Source organism: Balaenoptera physalus (assembly GCF_965194825.1).
Source record: "Balaenoptera physalus genome assembly, chromosome: 8".
Classification (NCBI taxonomy): domain Eukaryota; kingdom Metazoa; phylum Chordata; class Mammalia; order Artiodactyla; family Balaenopteridae; genus Balaenoptera; species Balaenoptera physalus.
Genome location: NC_138887.1, coordinates 47,463,978 through 47,486,118, shown reverse-complemented (window position 1 = coordinate 47,486,118; position 22,141 = coordinate 47,463,978). Strand labels below are relative to the sequence as shown.

The 22,141-nt window shown below is 36.7% G+C and overlaps 1 protein-coding gene and 1 pseudogene across 8 annotated transcripts in view; one reads left to right on the top strand and one right to left on the bottom strand.

Annotated features, from left to right (window-relative positions):
• LOC309665790 (sugar phosphate exchanger 3 pseudogene) overlaps nucleotides 1–21,375 on the top strand; it is a 306,970-nt pseudogene extending 285,595 nt beyond the window's left edge. Inside the window, exon 2 of the transcript XR_014268465.1 lies at nucleotides 875–21,375. The product of XR_014268465.1 is annotated as a sugar phosphate exchanger 3 pseudogene (transcript). The remainder of the gene's footprint in view (nucleotides 1–874) is intronic.
• The window catches only part of RUNDC3B (RUN domain containing 3B), a 152,227-nt gene that overhangs the window by 98,943 nt on the left and 31,143 nt on the right, over nucleotides 1–22,141 (bottom strand). The window lies entirely within an intron of this gene.

Sequence of the window (22,141 nt, the reverse complement as noted above, 5' to 3'; positions counted from 1 at the left end):
TATGCTGGAAGGATTTAGGCTTCAATGAGCAGTTTTGAAACAGATGGGGAGTTAACCATTTGGATATCTAGGAGAAGTGCAGTGGTGCTCTATGACAGCAATGTGTCTGGTATAGTCAAGAAAAAGGAAAAGACCCATGAGGCTAGAGCACACCAATTTAAAAACAAAAAAAGGATTCTCTGTACATAAGTATAATGGGGAAACAATATTTAGAATCAAGACAAACATCTAAACTGAATGTGAGTCAGCAAGCCCAATGTTAATAAGCATAATTAGCAGATTAATTCATAGGAAATTTGATATATTCAATAGTATCTCATTATATTTGGTCATTTTTTCTTCAATTAGTAGTATATTGCTAATTGATGGGCTTTAGTCCTCTATGATACTCAGAAGATTTTTCATTTTAATCAGTTATTTTCCATATAACCTTTATGAAATTCACTACTGTATCCCATCCCCACACCACCTAGCTGAAGTTTATAAGATTGTTTCTTTTTTTTTTTTTTTCCAAGATTTTTTCTGACATATTTTTCTTAAACTGTCTGGTCTACAATATACGACTATAATCAAAGTCACAGATGACATTTTAAAAAATGAAATTTTTGTATTTTTAGAAATCTGCTATATTTTATAAACATTTTAATGACTGTTAACTCTATGTGTAAATGACTGTTGAGATATTTTATACCACGACTTGTCCATTTTTGAGTTTCTTACCTTGACTAGTTTTTTGGTGAACTGGAATATTACAAATGTTCTTTCTTCCAGAAAAGTGATATCCTTCTTGATATTTACATATATCTTGTGCTTAACATTGTTAAGGGAGATTAGAGTAATTTAATCAACAAAGAATTCAGTATGTTTGGGCAAGATTTATTTTTTTATTTTTTTTATTTTTTACAAGAAGCAGACTTTATTTCATAGCATTTACCAAAGTAGCATCCAGAGATGGTGAACAGACATAAATATAACATTTTCCTAGCGTCCAGAGATGGTGAATAGACATAAATATAACATTTTCCTTGAAAATAAGTTTAACAAGTTTTTAAAAAGAATGATTAATGAGTTTTTTTTAAATTGAAGTATAGTTGATTGACAATGTTGTGTTAATTTCTGCTGTACAGCAAAGTGATTCAGTTATACATACATACATTCTTTTTTTTAATATTCTTTTCTATCATGGTTTATCACAGGATATTGAATACAGTTCCCTGTGCTATGCAGTAGGACCTTGCTGTGTATCCACTGTGTATATAAAAGCTTACATCTGCTAACCCCAACCTCCCACTCCATTCCTCCCCAATCCCCCTCCCCCTTGGCAATCACAAGTCTGTTCTCTATGTCTGTGAGTCTGTTTCTGATTCATAGATAAGTTCATTTGTGTCATAGTTTAAATTCCACACATAAGTGATATCATATGGTATTTGTCTTTCTCTTTCTGACTTACTTCATTTAGTATGGTAATCTCTAGCTGCATCCATGTTGCTGCAAATGCCATTATGTCGTTCTTTTTTTTTTAATTTATTTTTATTTTTTATTTTTTTTCAATCTCCCATAAAAAATGAAATTTTAATTTTTATTTGAGTCACTTTTATGCCCCTTTCTTGTGTGGAGCCTTCCCTGACCCATCCAGGCAGAAAGGATTATTCATCTTTTTGCGCTACATCACGCTCATTAACACTTCTACTATGACTCAACGACACTAATATACATCATTATTTGTTAATGTATCCTCCCTTTGCCCTCCAAAACTGAGTTTCACGTGAAAGCATGCCTGATTAATCTTCGTATCCCATTCCCTAGCACAGGGCCTAGATGGACTGCTAAATAAGAGAATGAATGGGATAAAGAGAATAGGGTGTGTGTGTGTGGAAAAGATTAGGGGAAAAGGGAAAAAAGAGGAAAGCATTCGTACAATGTCAAATTTAAAGCATCTGCTCCAGAAAAAGTATAGGGAACTCACACTATGACTCATTTCCAAAGCAGAGGAAAAGTGAGTTACATTTAGCCAAGAAACACGTGAAGGGCTGATGGTAAAGGGATTTTCCTTGGGGTTTCCTTCTACTGTGCTCTATGAAAAACTACTCAACTTCCTAAAGTAACTCGGGATCAAGGAGTGGTAATTTTAAGCATTACAATGAAAGAGTGGGATCCTCGCCATTTTAAAATGTTTTAATGGAAAGCGATAAAATTTGAGGGAGTTATAAATATATATTTTAACCTGCAGTAAATATACTGTTGGTATACAGTTCTATGATTTTTTTTTAAATGCAAGCAGTCATGTGACCATGTCCGTAAGATACGTAACAGTTCTACCACCCAAAAAAACTCCTTCATGCTGACACTATATAATCAACACCCCCAAACTCTAACCCCTGATAACCACTGAACCTCTTCTCCAACACAATAGTTCAGCTTCTTCTAGAATGTCATATACATGGAAGCATACAGTATCTAACCTTAAGAGTTTCACTTCTCTCACTTAGCATAATACATTTGAGATTCAAGCAGGTTGTTGTGTGTAGAAAGAAGTTTTTTCCTTTTATCGTTCAGTTTGTCCATTGTGTGGATATATAACAGTTGGTTTATCTAGTCATCACATAAAGGACATTTGGGCTGTTTTCAGTTTTTAGTGATTATGAATAAGGCTGCTATGAACAGGTCTTTGTGTAAAGATAAGTTTCCATTTCTCTTGAGTAAAGGAGTGAGATTTCTGGGAAACTATTCTGCATTCCCACCAGTAACACATGAGAGTTCCAATTTCTCCACATCCCCACTAGAACTTGGTATAGGTGCGCAGTAGTGCCTGATTGTGGTTTTAACTGCACTTCCCAAGTGCCTAATGATGTTGAGCTCCTTTTCATGTGTTTCCCTGCCTTCGTTCATTTATTTATTTACTTACTTACTTATTTATTTATTTATGGCTGTGTTGGGTCTTCATTTCTGTGCGAGGGCTTTCTCCAGTTGTGGCAAGTGGGGGCCACTCTTCATCGCGGTGCGCGGGCCTCTCATTATCGCGGCCTCTCTTGTTGCGGAGCACAGGCTCCAGACGCGCAGGCTCAGTAATTGTGGCTCACGGGCCTAGTTGCTCTGCGGCATGTGGGATCTTCCCAGACCAGGGCTCGAACCCGTGACCCCTGCATTGGCAGGCAGATTCTCAGCCACTGCGCCACCAGGGAAGCCCGCCATCGTTTATCTTCAGGGGTAAAGTATCTGTTCAAATCTTTTGCCCATTTTTATTTTTATTTTTTTAATATTTATTTATTTATTTGGCTGTGCTGGGTCTTAGTTGCGGCACACGGGATCTTCATTGCTGCGTGCAGGATCCTCGTTGCAGCATGCTAACTCTTAGTTGTGCCATATGGGATCTAGTTCCCTGACCAGGGATTGAACCGAGGCCCCCTGCTTTGGGAGCTTGGAGTCTTAACCACCAGGGAAGTCCCCTTTTGCCCATTTTTAAATTGGGTTAGTTCTTTTCATATTACGTGTTTATAGTTCTTGGGATATCCTGGACACAAGCCCTTTGTCAAATATGTGATTCGCAACTATTTTCTCCCAGCCTATGGCTTGTCTTACTCTCTTAACAATGTCTTCTGGAGGACAAAAGTTATTAATTTTGATGAGGTCAACACTTCGTTATTTTTTGCTTTTATGGATCATGCTTCTATTGTTTTATCTAAAATCTGCTTGCCTAATTGAATGTAACAAAGATGTTTTATATTCTTAAGGTTTTTATACTTTTACATTTAGTCTATGATCCATTTTGAATTAATTCTTGTATGTGGTGTGAGGTATGACTCATAGTTCACTTTTTGCATACAGTAATCCCATTGTTCCAGCACCATTTGTTGAAAAAGATTATCAATTCACCAATGAATTGTCTTTTCATCTTAGCCAAAACCAATCAAGCATATTTGTGTGCCTCTGTTTCTGGACTCTGTTCCATTCCACTGATCTATATGTAAAAGCTTTCACCAATAACACACTCTTTTAATCACTGTATCCTGACAGTCTTGAAATCAGAGAGCTTGAGTGTCCAACTTTGTTCTTCCCTTGTGAAATTTTGCCTTTTCTACTTACTTTGTTTAGCCATTTATAGAATCTGCTTGATGTCTACAAAAAAAACCTGCTAAGATTATGAAAGTGCATTGAATCTATCGATCAATACAGACAGAACTGACATGTTAACAATGTTGAGTTTTAGAGGAATTATCTCGTCTAAAATGTCAATAGTACTAAGGTTGAGAAACCCTGCTCTAGACATCTGTAGATGCCTGCTACTGAATGTTTGTGTCTAACTGAATGTTTGTGTCTCCCCAATATTGAAACCTAATCCCCAATATGATGGTATTTGGAAGTGGGGCCTTGAGGAGGTTATCACATCATAAGCCCTCACGAATGGGATTAGGGCCTTATAAAAGAGACCAAGAAAGAGCCCTCACTCCTTCCACCATGTGAAGACACAGCAACTTTCTGTTGTTTATAAGCCATCCAGTCTATGGTATTATGTTAATGTAATCCAAATGCACTATACCATTTAAGGAAGTTCTCTTCTCATACCTAGTTGACGGAGTAGTTTTATCATGAATTAATGTTTTTAGTCTGTTCATGAAATGAAATACATGAATTGATTTTCAAATACTGATATGTCCTTGCATTCCAGGGCTTGATTTGTTAATATTTAATTGAGGATTCCAGTATCTATTTCCATGAGGGGTAGTGATATATAGTTTCCTTTCCTTGTAATATTTTGTCTAGTTTTGCATCAGGCTAATGCTGACCTCATAAGATGAAGTGGGAAATATTCTCTCCCTTCCTATTTTCTGGTAAAGATTGAGTGGGATTATTATTATTTCTTTAAGTTGTTGGTCACAATCAACAGTAAAACCATGTAGGCCTGGAGTTTCATTCGTTGGAAGGTTTTCAACTACCTATTCAATCTCTTTAATAGATATAGGACTAGTCAACTTATCTATTTCTTTGTAACTCTTGTTAGGATTTGTCTTTGAAGAAATTGGTCCATTTCATCCAAGTCAAATTTATGTTAAGAGCTGTTCATAGAATTTACTTATCCTTTGAATATAGGGTCTATAACGATATGTCCACTTTCCTTCCTGATACTGGTAATTTGCGTCTTCTCTTTTTCTTGGTCACTCTAACTAGAGGTTTATGAATTTTATTGATGTTTTAAAAAAAACCCAGCCTTTCACGTGATTGGTTTTATCTATTGTTTTTAATTTTATCAGTTTCTGCTTTTATCTTTGTTTTATTCTTTCCACTTGCTTTGGGTTTAATTTTCTCATTTTTCTAGTTTCTTAAGGTGGAATCTTAGATTATTAACTTTAAACCTTTCTTCTTCTGTAATATAAGCTTTTAATGACTTAAATATCCCTCTAAGCACTGCTTTAACTGCATCCCATAAACTTTGATATGATGCATTTCATTTTTCATTCAGTTCAAAATACTTGCTAATTTTCCTTGAGACTTCCTCTTTGACCCATGAGTTACTTACAATTTTTTTTAATTCCCAAATATTTGTGATTTTTCAGATCTTTCTGTTCTTAATTTCTAGTTTAAGTCTGTTACAGTCAGAGAACATATTTTGAATGATTTTAATTCTTTTTTTCTTTTTTTTAATAGTAATTATACAGCTTTTTTTTTTTAATTTTATTTGTTTATTTTTGGCTGTGTTGGGTCTTCGTTTCTGTGCGAGAGCTTTCTCTAGTTGTGGCAAGCGGGGGCCACCCTTCATCGCAGTGCACAGGCCTCTCACTATCACGGCCTCTATTGTTGCGGAGCACAGGCTCCAGATGCGCAGGCTCAGTAGTTGTGGCTCACAAGCCTAGTTGCTCCACGGCATGTGGGATCTTCCCAGACCAGGGCTCGAACCCATGTCCCCTGCATTAGCAGGCAGATTCTCAACCACTGTGCCACCAGGGAAGCCTGATTTTAATTCTTTTAAATGTGTTAAGGTTTGTGTTATGGCTCAGAATAAGATCTTTTTGAATGTCCCATTTGCCCTTGAAAAGAACATACAACCTGCTGTTACTGGGTGGAGTGTTTTATTAATGTCAATTAAGTCAGTTGGTTAATAATGCTGTTCAGATCTTTTATATTATTGATACCCTGTCTACTTGACCTACTGATTATTATGAGAAGAGTGCTGTAGTTGATAAGTACAACTGTGGATTTTTCTGTCTTTAATCTCCAGTCAGTTCTACCAGCTTTTGCTTTTTGAAGCTCTGTTTTATAAAAATATCTTTTTATATCTTTTACTTTTAAACTATCTGTATCACTATATTAAAGGTTTTTTAAAAAATTAACATTTTTTTATCCAAACAATCTCTTTTAATTGGTGTGTCTAGATGATTTATATTCAATGTAATTAATAATACAATTGGATTTAGGTCTACCATTTCATTGTTTTCCATTTATCCTTTTTTCCCCCTGCCTTCTTTGGATAATTTTAATATTTTCAGCATTCCATATTAATTTATCTATTGGATTTTTGCTGGATCTCTTAGCTGTTCTATAGTCATTGCTTTAGGGATTACAATGTAAAACCTAACCTTTGAGACTTTTGGGACAACATTAAATGCACCAACATTTGCATTATAGGGGTCCCAAAAGGAGAAGAGAAAGAGAATGGGCCTGAGAAAAATATTTGAAGAGATTATAGCCAAAAACTTGCCTAACATGAGAAAGGAAACACTCAGGTCCAGGAAGTGCAGAGAGTCCCATACAGGATAAACCCAAGGAGGAACACGCCAGGACACATATTAATGAAACTGACAAAAATTAAACACAAAGAAAAATATTAAAAGCAACATGGGAAAAGCAACAAATAACATACAAGGGTATCCCCATAAAGTTAACAGCTTATTTTTCAGCAGAAACTCTGCAGGCCAGAAGGAAGTGGCACGATATATTTAAAGTGATGAAAGGGAAAAATCTACAACCAAGAATACTCTACCCAGCAAGGCTCTCATTCAGATTCGATAGAGAAATCAAAAGCTTTATAGACAAACAAAAGCTAAGAGAATTCAGCACCACCAAACCAGCTTTAGAACAAATGCTAAAGGAACTTCTGTAGGCAGGAAAATAAAAAAAGAGGCCACAACTAGAAACAAGAAAATCACAAATGTGAAAGCTCACCAGTAAAGGCAGCCATACAGTAAAAGTAGGAAATTATCCACACACAAATATGATATCAAAACCAACAACCATGATAAGAGGAGAGTACAAATGCAGGAAATGGGAAATGCATTTGAAATTAAGGGACCAGCAACTTAAAACAACCTTGTATATATAGAGACTGCTATATCAAAACCTCACGGGAACTGCAAACCAAAAAACCACAATAGATACTTACACAAAAAAGAAAAACCCACCCAAACACAACACTAAAGACCATCATCAAATCACAAGAGGACAAAAAGAGGAACAGAAGAAAAAAGACCTACAAAAACAAATCCAAAACAATTAAGAAAATGGCAATAGCAACATACCTATCAATAATTACCTTAAATGTAAATGGATTAAATGCTTCAACCAAAATACACAGACTGGTTGAATGGATACAAAAACAAGACCTGTATATATGCTGTATCAAGCCACCCACTTCATATCTAGAGACACATACAGACTGAAAGTGAGGGGATGGAAAAAGGTATTCCATGTTAATGGAAATCACATAAAGGATGGATGGAGTAGCAATACTCATATCAGACAAAATAGACTTTAAAATATTAAAATAAAGGTGTTACAAGAGACAAGGAAGGACGCTATATAATGGTGATGGGATCAATCCAAGAAGAAGTTATAACAATTGTAAATATATATGCAACCAACATAGGAGCACCTCAATATATAAGGCAAATGCTAACAGCCATAAAAGGGGAAATCACCAGTAACACAACAATAGTGGGGGACTTTAACAACCCACTTATACCAATGGACAGATCATCCAGACAGAAAATCAATACAGAAACATAGGCCTTAAATGACACATTACACCAACGGACTTAACTGATATTTATGGAACATTCCATCCAAAAGCAGAATACACTTTCTTCTCAAGTGCACATGGAACATTCTCCAGGATAGATCACATCTTGGGTCACAAATCAAGGCTTGGTGAATTTAAGAAAATTGAAATCATATCAAGCATCTTTTCTGACCACAATGCTGTGAAATTAGAAATCAATTACAAGAAAAAAACTATAAAAAACACAAACACATGGAGGCTAAACAGTATGTTACTGAACAACCAATGGATCACTGAAGAAATCAAAGAGGAAATTAAAAAATACCTAGAGAGGGCTCCTCTGGTGGTGCAGTGGTTAAGAATCCACCTACCAATGAAGAGGACATGGGTTTGAGCCCTGGTCCAGGAAGATACCACATGCTGCGGAGCAACTAAGCCCATGCGCCACAACTACTGAGCCTGCGCTCTAGAGCCCACGAGCCACAACTACTGAGCCCACATGCCACAACTACTGAAGCCCGTGTGCCTACAGCCCATGCTCTGCAACAAGAGAAGCCACTGCAATGAGAAGCCCATGCACCACAACAAAGAGCAGCCCCCGCCTGCCACAACTAGAGAAAGCCCGCATGCAACAACAAAGACCCAACACAGACAAAAATAAAATAAATAAAATAAATAAATTTTAAAAAATACCTAGAGACAAATGACAATGAACACACAACGATCCAAAACTTATGGGACCTGGCAAAAGCAGTTCTAAGAGGGAAGTTTATAGCAATAAACTCATACCTCAGGAAACAAGAAAAATCTCAAACAAACAACCTAAACTTACACCTAAAGCAACTAGAGAAAGAAGAACAAACAAAACCCAAAGTTAGTAGAAGAAATCAAAAAGAACAGAGCAGAAATAAATGAAATAGAGACACAGACAACAATAGAAAAGATCAATGAAACTAAAAGCTCATTCTTTGAAAAGATAAACAAAATTGATAAACCTTTAGCCAGGCTCATCAAGGAAAACAAAGGAGGGGGCTCAAATCAACAAAATTAGAAATGAAAAAGGAGAAGTTACAACTGACACCGCAGAAATACAAAGGATCATTAAAGACTACTACAAGCAACTATATACCAATAAAACAGACAGCCTAGAAGACATGGACAAATTCTTAGAAACATACAACCTTCCAAGACTGAGCCAGGAAGAAATAGAAAATATGAACAGATCAATCACAAGTAATGAAATTGAAACTGTGATTAAAAATCTTCCAACAAACAAAAGTCCAGGCTTCACAGGTGAATTCTATCAAACATTTAGAGAAGAGCTAACACCCATCCTTCTCAAACTCATCCAAAAAATTGCAGAGGAAGGAACACTCCCAAGCTCATTCTATGAGCCCACCATCACGCTGATACCAAAACCAGACAAAGATACCACAAAAAGAGAAAATTACAGGCCAATATCACTGATGAACATAGATGCAAAAATCCTCAACAAAATACTAGCAAACCAAATCCAACAATACACTAAAAGGATCATACACCATGGTCAAGTGGGATTTATCCCAGGGATGGAAGGATTTTCCAATATACACAAATCAAACAATGTGATACACCACATTAACAAACTGAAGAATAAAAACTATATGATCATCTCAATAGGTGCGGAAAAAGCTTTTGACAAAATTCAACATCCATTTATGATAAAAGCTCTCCAGAAAGTGGGCATAGAGGGAACCTACCTCAACATAATAAAGGCCATATACGACAAACTCACAGCTAACATCATTCTCAATGGTGAAAAACTGAAAGCATTTCCTCTAAGATCAGCAACAAGACAACAATGTCCACTCTTGTCACTTTTATTCAACATAGTTTTGGAAGTCCTAGCCACAGCAATCAGAGAAGAAAAAGAAATAAAAGGAATCCACACTGGGAAAGAAGAAGTAAAACTGTCGGTGTCTGCAGATGACATGATACTTTAAATAGAAAATCCTAAAGATGCTACCAGAACACTACTAGAGCTCATCAATGAATTTGGTAAAGTTGCAGGATACAAAATTAATACACAGAAATCTCCTGCATTCCTATATACTAACAATGAAAGATCCGAAAGAGAAATTAAGGAAACAATCCCATTTACCACTGCATCTGAAGTCAGAAAGAGAAAAACAAATATCGTATACCATTGCATCAAGAAGAATAAAATACCTAGTAATAAACCTACCTAAGGAGGCAAAAGACTTATATTCAGAAAACTATAAGATGCTGATGAAAGAAATCAAAGATGACACAAACAGATGGAAAGATATACCATGTTCTTGGATTGGAAGAATCAATATTGTGAAAATGACTATACTACCTTAAGCAATCTACAGATGCAATGCAATCTGTATCAAATTACCAATGGTATTGTTCACAGAACTAGAACTAAAAATTTTACAGTTTGTATGGAAACACAAAAGACCCTGAAGAGCCAAAGCAATCTTGAGAAAGAAAAACGGAGCTGGAGGAATCAGCTAACTAACTTCAGACTATACTACAAGCCTACAGTAATCAACACAGTAAGGTACTGGCACAAAAACAGAAATATAGATCAATGTACAATGATAGGAAGTCCAAAGATAAATCCACACACCTATGGTCACCTTATCTTTGATAAAGGAGTCAAGAATTTATAATGGAGAAAAGACAGTCTCTTCAATAAGTGGTGCTGGGAAAACTAGACAGCTACATGTAAAAGAATAAAATTAGAACATTCTCTAACACAATATACAAAAACAAACTCAAAATGGAGCAAAGACCTAAATGTAAGGCCAGATACTATAAAACTCTTAGAGGAAATCAGTCGGAACACTGTTTGACATAGATCACAGCAATATCTTTTTGGATCTACCTCCTAGAGTAATGAAAATAAAAACAAAAACAAACAAATGTGAGTGGCGGGGTTGCAGGCGCAGTGGAGTGAGCGGAGCAGCCGGCTGGAGCACGACGACTACTGCAGGACTCAGAAGAAATGACGTAAACGATTCATTATCCAGCCTTTAAGGTCAAGGTGAGAAGGAAGGTCAGGAGGAACATGGCCTGGCCAAATATTTTTCAAAGAGGAACTTTTCTCTCCCGGTTCAGCCATCATCATGTGCTCATGTTCCTGCTCACCTTCTTCAGTTACTCGTTGCTCCACACATCAAGAAAAACACTTAGCAATGTCAAAGTCAGTATCTCTAAGCACTGGACCCCAAGTGCCTTTAACAAGTCAACTGAACTGCCTGTAGAGGTCTGGAGCAGCAACCTTTTGTTTCCCAGTGTAGAGGAAGCCACTCTTTTCCTCTCCTACGCTGTGGGCCTTTTCATCAGTGGTATCATCAGGGATCAGCTTAATTTGTGATGGGTTCTGTCTTCTGGCATGTGCTCCTCTGCATTAGTGGTGTGTGTCTCTGGTACTCTCACAGAATGGCTGCATTTCTACAACAAGGGGCTGTACTGCAGCCTGTGGATCATGAATGGCCTGCTGCAGTCCACTGGTTGGTCCTGTGTGGTTACTGTTATGAGCAAATGGTTTGGGAAAGCCGGACGAGGAGTTGTTTTTGGTCGGTGGAGTGCCTGTGCCTCAGTGGGCAATATTTTGGGAGCGTGTCTAGCTTCTTCTGTTCTGCAGTATGGTTATGAGTATGCCTTTGTGGTGACAGCAGCTGTGCAGTTTGCTGGTGGGATCATCATCTTCTTTAGACTCCTGGTGTCACCCAAAGAAATTGGTCTCCCAGGTATTGAGGCAGAAGATTTTGAAGAAGACTTGCACAGGCCATTAATTAATGGTGCTGAAAATGAAGATGAAGCTGATCCTAATTATTCAATCCAAGAAGGCAAGAGTGTTACCCAAGTCAAGGCGATAAGCTTTTACCAGGCTTGTTGCCTTCCCGGAGTTATAGCATATTCACTGGCCTGTGCCTGCTTGAAGTTAGTGAATTACTCCTTCTTCTTCTGGTTGCCCTTTTATCTGAGTAATAACTTCGGATGGAAGGAGCCTGAAGCCGACAAGCTGTCCATTTGATACAATGTTGGAGGAATTATTGGTGGAACTCTGCAAGGCTTCATCTCCGATGTGCTACAGAAGAGAGCCCCAGTGTTAGCTCTCAGTCGGCTTCTGGCAGTCAGTCAGGTCCCTCGTTGGATGTAGTCATTCTCCAAACAATAAGTCTATCAATGCGCTTCTGATGGTTGTCACAGGATTTTTTATTGGTGGACCTTCTAATATGATTAGCTCTGCTATTTCTGAGGACCTGGGTCATCAAGAGCTGATCCAAGGGAGCAGTGAGGCTTTGGCGATCATCACAGAATAGTTGATGGAACCGGGAGCACTGGAGCTGCGGTGAGCCAGTATTTAGTGTCTTTGATCCAGGACAACCCAGGATGGATGTGGGTTTTCTACTTTTTCATTCTTACGACTATTTGCACAATTCTGTTTATTTCACCATTAATAGTGAGGGAAATATGCTATCTTATGCAAGGACGGCAAGCTCGCATATTGAGTGAGTGACCAGTGCCCACAAAAGAGCAAGAAAAATAGGAGACACATCAGGACTATTTCTTTTCATTCACCTTATTTTGGGGTTGTCTTAAGAGCTCCAACATAACCTCAGACTGTCAAGCCTCTTTCAACAGTGTCAGCCACCGGAGATGCTGACCAGAGTGAAGGCTGGGCTGCTTTTCTACACGACAGGAATTATTGTTAATGATTTTTATCGCTGTTGTTTCATGAATGTACTGAATGGCCTATGAATCTGCCAGCGTCTTTGTTGGCCTGTGGAGGTTTATCCTTTTAACCGTAAATGCTGTATTGGACTTGGACCCTAGTTCTCCAGCCTGGAAAGCTGAGTGACCACGAGGCATTCATGCATGGTTTGTATCAACGACATGCTCCACAAACAGAAAGGATCGTTGCATTTTGCTTGGTCATGAGTTTGCAGAGAGTGGCTCATCTCTGACGCATCAAATCCGGATAAAGCACTCCAGCCAGGCCCAGTGTAAGCCTGCCTTGGACAGAGAATCCCTTTGTTAACCACGGTGGGAAAAATCACACTACATGCTGATTGGCTCTCACTCTGTATCTGCTCTAAAGTCATTCAGCTCCAGAAGCAGAAATACCTTCAAATGATTGCCAACTTGCTCTCCTCCGTCTTCTTCATTCAGAATTCCCTTTGACTCCTGGAAGTCTTTAGTCTTCCTTTCAAGGACCATAAGGTACCTCAATTGTGAACATTCCAGTGTGTAATTTACAACCGAAGTACTCAACCCCAGATTTGTTCTCTGGGAACTTTAGGATCCACTAGGAAGGTAACCAGCTTAGCGCTATTTTCAGAGGATTGATCTCTGTCACAACCGGGTTCCTTGCGTTACCTCAGCTGAAGACTAGAATTAGAGAAAGAAGAAAGACCTTTTGGCCCTATAAGCATTAAGTATGTGACACTGAATCACATTAATAGATTACTAGGGCCTGAGGCATCTCTAGGTATCTATTCTTTAGAAGTCTGTAGAATATATGTCTTCAAGGCTGTGAATTCTATACTAATTATCAATATTTTAAGGTCATACTGTATATATATTTTAAATTATGGAAATTAACAGGCGAAAAATGTGCAATTTTGAGGGCTGCCTAATTTGCATTGGGTTATGGAATATTTTTCAACCTCTTGCTTTATACTCTTAAATGTGGTGTGTTTATGAACTTGCTAATTTATTTAATCAAGCAGATTCCCAATCAGTTAATTGCTCATTACTGACAAAAAGGGAAAATACAAAACACAGAAAGGGAAAATAAACTGACTTTTATAATAAAAAAAATAAAAAAAACAAATGTGACCTAATTAAACTTAAGAACTTTTGCACAGCAAAGGAAACCATAAACAAAACGAAAAGACAACCCACAAAATGGGAGAAAATATTTGCAAATAAAGCGACCCACAAGGGATTAATCTCCAAAATATACAAACAGTTCATGCAGCTCAATATAAAAACAAACAACAACTCAATCAAAAAATAGGTGGAAAATCTAAATAGACGTTTCTCCGAAGAAGACATACAGATGGCCAAAAAGCACATGAAAAGATGCTCAACATCACTAATTATCAGAGAAATGCAAATCAAAACTACAATGAGGGGCTTCCCTGGTGGCGCAGTGGTTAAGAATCCGCCTGCCAATGCAGGGGACACAGGTTTGAGCCCTGGTCTGGGAAGATCCCACATGCCACGGAGCAACTAAGCCCATGCGCCACAACTACTGAGACTGTGCTCTAGAGCCCAGGAGCCACAACTCCTGAAGCCCGGGCGCCTAGAACCCATACTCTACAACAAGAGAAGCCACCGCAATGAGAAGCCCGTGCACCGCAATGAAGAGTAGCCCCTGCTGACCACAACTAGAGAAAGTCCGCGCACAGCAACAAAGACCCAATGCAGCCGAAAATAATAAATAAATAAAATAAATAAAAATTTTAAAATACCTTAAAAAAAAAAACTACAATGAGGTATCACCTCACACCAGACAGAATGGCCATCATCAAAAAATCTGCAAACAATAAATGCTGGAGAGGGTGTGGAGAAAAGAGAACCCTCTACACTGTTGGTGGGAATGTAAGTTGGTACAATCACTATGGAGAACAGTATGGGGGTTCCTTAAAAAACTAAAAATAGAACTACCATATGATCCAGCAATCCCACTCCTGGGCATATACCCAGAGAAAACCATAATTCAAAAAGATACATGCACCCCAGTGTTCACTGCAGCCCTATTTACAAGCGCCAAGACATGGAAGTAACCTAAATGTCCACTGACAGAGAAACGGATAAAGAAGATGTAGTACATATATACAATGGAATATTACTCAGCCATAAAAAAGAACAAAATAACGCCATTTGCAGCAACATGGACGGACCTAGAGATTATCATACTATGTGAAGTAAATCAGACAGAGAAAGACAAATATCATATGATATCACATATATGTGGAATCTAATAAAAAATACCAATGAGCTTATTCACAAAACAGAAACAGACTCACAGATCTTGAAATCAAACTTATGGTACAAAAGGGGAAATGTGGGGGGAAGTGACAAATTAGGAGATTGGGATTAACATAAACACACTACTATATATAAAATAGATAATAAGGACCTACTGTATAGTGCAGGGAACTCGACTCAATATTCTGTAATAACCTATATGGGAAAAGAATGGATATATGTATATGTATAACTGATTCACTTTGCTGTACACCTGAAACTAACACAACACTGTAAATCAACTATATTCCAATCTAAAAAAAAACTAACTTTTAACAGTCTACTTAGAGTTAATATTTTACCATTTCAAGTATAATATATGACCACATAGGTCCCTTTACTTTCCCCTCTTTGTTTTAAATGTCATTTACATTATATATGCAAACATTGAAACCTCTCAAGAAATGTTGTAATTTTTGCTTTCAACAGTTATATTTTAAAAATCTTGAAGGAAAAAAAACTGCTATATTTTCTCAGACATTTACCATTTCTGTTGCTCTTTCTTCATTCACAAAGTTCTAAGTTTCCTTGGTATCATCTCCTTTTAGTCTGAAGAACTTTCGCTAGCACTTCTTTTAGACCAGGTCTACTGGTAACAATTCTTACTTTTCCTTCATCTGAGTATTTCTTTATTTTGCCTTCATCTCTGAGGTATGTTTTCACTGCATACAGAATTCTGAGTTGGCAGTTCTTTGCTTTCAGAATTTTAAGATGTTCTTCCCCTCTCTTCTGTGGTTCCTGATGAAAAACCTATAGTCATTTGAATTGTTGCTCCCTGTACATAATGTACTATATTTCTCTGTCTGCTTTCGAGATTTTTTATCTTTTATTTTCAGAAGTTTAGTTATGATGTATCTGGGAGTGCTTAACTTTGAGTTTACCTTTTCAGAGGTTTGCTAAGCTTCTTGGACGAATAAGTTTATGCCTTTCCCAGATCCAGGAACTTATAGCTTTTTTTTTTTTTTTTAACGTATTTTCTGCACCAATCTCTTGCCCCTCTCCTTCTGGGATTCCAATGATGCAAACATTGTATCTTCTGCTATTGTCCAACAGGTCCCTGAGGCTCTGGTTCTTCAGTTTGGATAATTTCTATTGATCTATTTTCAAATTCATACACAGCTCTACTATCTCCACTCTGCTATAGAACCCCACCTAGTAAATGTTTTCAGATATTTTACTTTTATGTTCTGAAATTTCCATGTGGTCCTTTATGAGGTTTTTATTTCTCAATTCAGAACTTCTATTTTTCTATTCATTTCAAGAATATTTACCTTACATCATGGAGCATGGTTTTAATGGTTGATTTAACGTCTTTGCCTGATAACTCATCTCGGGATTGGCATCTTTGATTGTCTTTTCCTCTGACAATTGGTCATATTTTCCTGGTTCTTTGTATATGAAGTAACTTTAAGTTTTACACTGGATGTTTTAAATACTATCTTTAGACTCTAAATCCTATTAAAATCCCTAAAATACATTGATTTTTGTTTTGTTTTGTTTTGTTTTGTTTTGGTAGGCAATCGACCCAGTTAGATTCAGATAACCAAGTTCTTTCTTGCTTTATGTGGGCAGTGGTTACAATGTAAGTTCAGTTTGTAAAGCCTTAGCTATGCTTCTTTGGGCCTTACTGATACATATGCCGCTCTGGGATTTGGGTGGTGGTTTGTATCCTAGCTCAGGCCTCACATTCTTGGGTGTGAGGCCAGAACTTCTGCTGATCATTACATACAGAATTAGGGCATTCCCCTTTCCAGTGCTCTCTTCCCTGATAGACTCTCCAGCCCCCAGATCCTTCCTCTTCCTGATTACTCTAGCCTAATAAAAAGTTTTAGAGGTTTAACCTCTCACGCAATGGCACAATCCTCGGCAACTCAAGCTGCTCTTGGGGGAAAGCAGCAAGAAAAAAGAGAAAAAATGGGAAGCCTCATACTCTCTGGCTCACAGAGGGACCTCTTCCGGATACTCTGGCCAGGAAGAGAAGGTTACTGTTGGAGTTTTTGCTGTCTGCATCCATAGCACAATTAAAGACAAAGGGCCCCTCACTCAGGTCAAGGCTGAGGACACAGGAGGGAAAAAAATACAAAGGACACTCATTCCTATGATGGTTCTTCTTCAAATTTTGATCTCTCTCCCCAAGCTGGCTGCTATTGTTTACTTTCCAAAGTATATAAGTAGTTGCTTTTTGTATTCTGTCCAGAGTTTTTAGCTGCAGTCGGTAGAAGAGTGCTGTGGGCTGAACTGATTCCCCCCGAAGTCTTATGTTGAAACCCTAATACCCAATGTGACTATATTTGGAGATAGGGCCTATAAAGAGGTAATTAATGTTAAATGAGGTCATAAGGGTAGGGTCCTGATCCTGTAGGGTTAGTGTCCTTATAAGAAGGGACACCAGAAAGCACTCTCTTTCTCTCTGCCATCTGAGGACACAGCAAGACGGCAACCATCTACAAGCCAGGAAAAGAGTTCTCACCAGAATCTCCATCAACCAGCACCTTGGTCTTGGACTTCCCAAGCTCTAGAACTGTGAGAACTAAATTTATGTGGTTTAAGCCACCCAGTCTGTGGTATTTTGTCCTGTCAGCCCAAGCATGCTAAGACAGAGAGTTAGGGTAGTAGTGGACTTACTCCACCTTCTCTAGCATCATAAGTTGAGTTAACTTTTTGAATTGTAACTTTTTGAAGGCTATAGTATGGTAAAGTGTACGGCATACTAAAAGACATAAGATAAACAGAACCCATGCTGTCTGAAAAAGGATACAGTAGAAAAATAAGGCAAGTTTTCTTAGGAAGATTTCCAGAGCTAAGAAAAATGAAATAGAGAGTTTAGAATGCAGTAATACATAGAAGAAGAAGGAGAAAAACCACCTGTAGGAAAAGCTTATTAAGAACTGGCTAGAAGGGAATAAAGAGGAAACAGAAGAGTGCAACTGAAGTGGAAATTGAAATGGTTACTCAAGTAATAGTTTCAGTGGGTAATAACCAGGAATAGACCTCATTGTCGAGTAGAAAAAAACCTTATATCTACAGGAACAAAAAAGTATTTAAAAGCCAGGGCTAGAGGATGGAAATGGGTGAATTTATGTATAAAAAGGGAAATAGGAAAAAGGTAGGATCTAAACGTAAAAAAATATATAATACATTATATACTGTATTACCTAAATATGAATATATATAATGTAGTGATTATATATTACTATAGCATTGTGATATATAATATACAGATATATACACCTGTCTGAGTATTTTTTAATTAAAAAATTTTTTAATTACATGACAATAGAAACTATCTAAAAGGAACTAATGAATACTTACTATTGGTGCCAGACTTGTTTTACCTCAACATTATACACTTTGACCATTAAGTTTAACTGCTCACTCAAATCAACAACAAAGGGCAATGATAATTTTCAAAGAAAAGAAGAGAAAGTTTTAGAACTCTCTTTAGCAATAGCAAGAATTGGTCTTTCAAGTGGGAAACATGGAATTTTAGGAAAATCTTTCCTCCCAACACAAAACAAAAGAAAATTAGAAATGCTGGATAAAATATAATAGATACGTTTTTAAACACAGCAAGCACACGAAAAAACCCACAGAAGTACTTAAGAGGCTAAAAATGAAAAATAAACAGAAAATAAGGGAATTTACAAACACCCTAAAACTGGCATCAAATAGACTCAAAATACAGACAGCAAAAATAGACATATCTACCAGAATAACTTGATAAATCCATCAGAATAATAAAATAGTTTAAAATTTCTAAGTTATTAACAGATCAAACTGACAAAAATGTGACTAGCATTTGAAAAACATAATCAACAGTTAGAGAATAAACATTCTTCTCAATATGGAACATTATTTAAAACTAATCATAAACTAGGCCATTAAGCAAATCTTACAAATTTCAAAAAATCTGCCATACAGACCAAATTCTCTGACCATAATTCAATTAACATAGAAGTAAAAATGAAAAGCAAAAAGCTCCTATTTTCAGAAACATTAAAACTAAACTTCCAAATAACACATAAGCCAAAGAAGAAATAATAATGAAAAGTAGAAATTACTTAAAAATGAATATTAGTAAACATAATACATATCCAAACTTGTAAATGTAGCCAAAGCAGTATTTGGAGAGGAGGAAATCAACAAAGCCAAAAATTAATTATTTGAAAGATTAATAAAATGAACAAATCTCTAGCAATAGTGCTCATGAAAAAAGAGAAAAATAACTAATAATCAATATTAGGGATGCAAAAGGGGACATCTGTGTAGAAAATAATACCAGGTATTCACTAATGGAGCTTTTGTTTCGTTCTTTAACAGCAGACTGAATTAAATGCAGATGGCCCTCTGCATCCATGGATTCAACCAACCATGCATGGAAAAAAAATTTTTTTTAATTCCAGACAGTTCCAAAAAGCAAAACTTGAATTTGCCAGGTGCTGGCAATTATCTACATAGCATTTACATTGTATTAAGTATTACTAGTAATCTAGAGATGATTCAAACTATACGGGAGGACGTGTGTAAGTTATATGCAAAGGTTACACCATTTTATATAAGGGACTTGCACATCTGCGGATTTTGGTATCCAGGGGGTCCTGGAACCAATCCTCCACGGATATTGAAGAACAACTGTATACCATATCGTTCAGAGGAGGGGGACAGCTGGCAAACGATGAGGGTAGGGAGCGGGTTTTTTTTAAAAAGCAGAATCTTAGCTTTTAACAATGCCATAAGAATGAATATGTGACTTATCTTTAGATCTCTTCAGTGAGCTTTGACTTTTTTAAACCATTCACAGTTGAATTCATCTACTTTAAGTGTGTCACACTGAAATGAAAAATGGCAACTAACTAGAAAGTAAATAATTAAGAGGATACAGAAGAAATTGACAACTGTAGAACAGAACATAGAATAGAGAAATCAACAACCTAAACAGACCTATAAGCATTAAAGAAGGTAAATTAGCCGTTAAAGTGCACTTGTGCATGCACACCACCCCGTGCTGCTTGACCCAGAGTTTTTACTGGCAAATTCTCCCTAACAGACGATTCCAAGCTCATGCAAAATTCTTCCAAAGACTAATAAAAGATAAAACACCTTCATTTATTTAATGAGGTGATATAATCTTGATAACAAAAACCAAAACAAGTACCAAACAGAAAAATGACAAATTTTGCTCATAAACTCAGAATCAAAACTAAATCCTAAATAAAGTATACTAAAACAATACATGAGGTTCAAGTTAGATTTTTCCCAAGTATACATGGATGAATTAACATTAGAAAAACTGTTGATGCAATTCTTCACATTACAAAATTAAAGGAGACTGCTGGTTCCGGAAAAGATAAAGCAGATGTACTCTCCTCCGGTTAAATACAACCAAAAACCCTGGATATTACGTGCAAAAAAAAAACCGTAAGAAGATTCTGAAGGTGGAGAATAAAAGGAAGATTGGCTAGGGACCTTGGAACTCAAGAAATGACACAGCAGTTAAGTCCCTTTGCCTTGTCTATCCCAGACTGTGTGCTGGACAAAGCAGCAACCTGAAACAACAGACTTGCCTTCTCCTCTTGAGTTTTCTAAATTAAATTTGATGGTGGAAACAAAAATTATAACACTAATTCTAAATGTATGTACGGGAAATATCTAAAACAATTATAAATGGGGGAGAGTAATGTCTATGAAGAAAGGTAAGGTTTTTAAATTTCAGACTGGAAAATGATGACACTAACAGACTGTGACAAGTTATGTATATATAATGTAATACCTAGAACAACCACTAAAAAATATACACAAAGAGATACATTCAAAAAGACTAGAGATGAATAAAAATGGAATTCTAAAAAATTTTCAAGTAACTCACAGGAAAATAGGAAAAAGGGAACAGAGAAACCAAAAACAGAGGAAACAAACAGAAAACTACAAAATAAAATGGAAAGCCTATTGTATTTACCCACATTCTTGTTTACCATGTTCTTCCTTCCTTTTAAAAGTTCCTTCTTTTATGACTCACTTCTGCTTAAAGAAGGTTCTTTAGCCACAGTTTTAGAATAAGTCTGCTGGCGATACATTCCCTTAGTTTTCCATCATCTGAGAACGTCTAGATAGTCCCTTCATTACTGAAGGTTAATTCTGCTGGATATAGGATTCTGTGTGGACATTTTACTTTCAGCACTTGACAGAAATGCTTCCATGGTTTCTGATGAGAAATCTGCTATCATTCAAATTGTTTTTCCCTTATAGACAAGGTATCATTTCCCTCTGGCTACTTTTCAACATTTTCTCTGTCTTTATTTCTAAAAAGTTTAATTATAATGTGCTGTGGCATGTATTTCTTTGGATTTACTCGGTGATCCACTTAGGTTCTTGAATCTGTATGTTTACCTCTTTCGCCAAATTTGAGAAAATTTCAGCCATTATTTCTTTGAGTACATTTTCCGTCTTTTCCTCTTTCACCTCTCCTTTGAGGACTCTGATGACAGGAATTTTAGATCTTTTGTTATGGTCCCACAGGTCCCTGAGGCTTTCTTTTTTTTTTTTTTTTTCAGTCTCTTATTTCTAATTTTAGATTATTTTGAGTCTCTGTCATTTGATTAGGAAATTTCTATTGTTTTGTCTTCCAGTTCACTGATTCTTTCTTCTTTCCCCTCCATTTTCCTGTTGAGCCTATCCACTGAGCTTTTTAATTTGGTTTTGTACTTTTCCATATCAAAATTTCCATTTGCTTCTTCTTTTTACCTTCTATTTCTTTGCTGAGGTTTTCTATTTTTTCACTTGTTTCAAGTGTCTTTGGAATTGCTCAGTGAAGCATTTTTATCATGACTGATATGTGATCTTTGTCAGTAATTCTACCACCTTTTATCATTTCAGTGTTGACACCTATTGTCTTTTGTTACGCAACTTGTGATCTTCCTGGTTCTTGGTATGAAAAGTGATCTTCAAATGAAACCTGGATATGTTCATACTATGTTATGAGACTATGATTTTATTTAAACCTTCTGCTTATTTGTTTGTTTTAAATCATTTATTTATTTTTGGCTGCACTGGGTGTTCATTGCTTCGTGCAGGCTTTCTCTAGTTGTGGAGAGCGGGGCT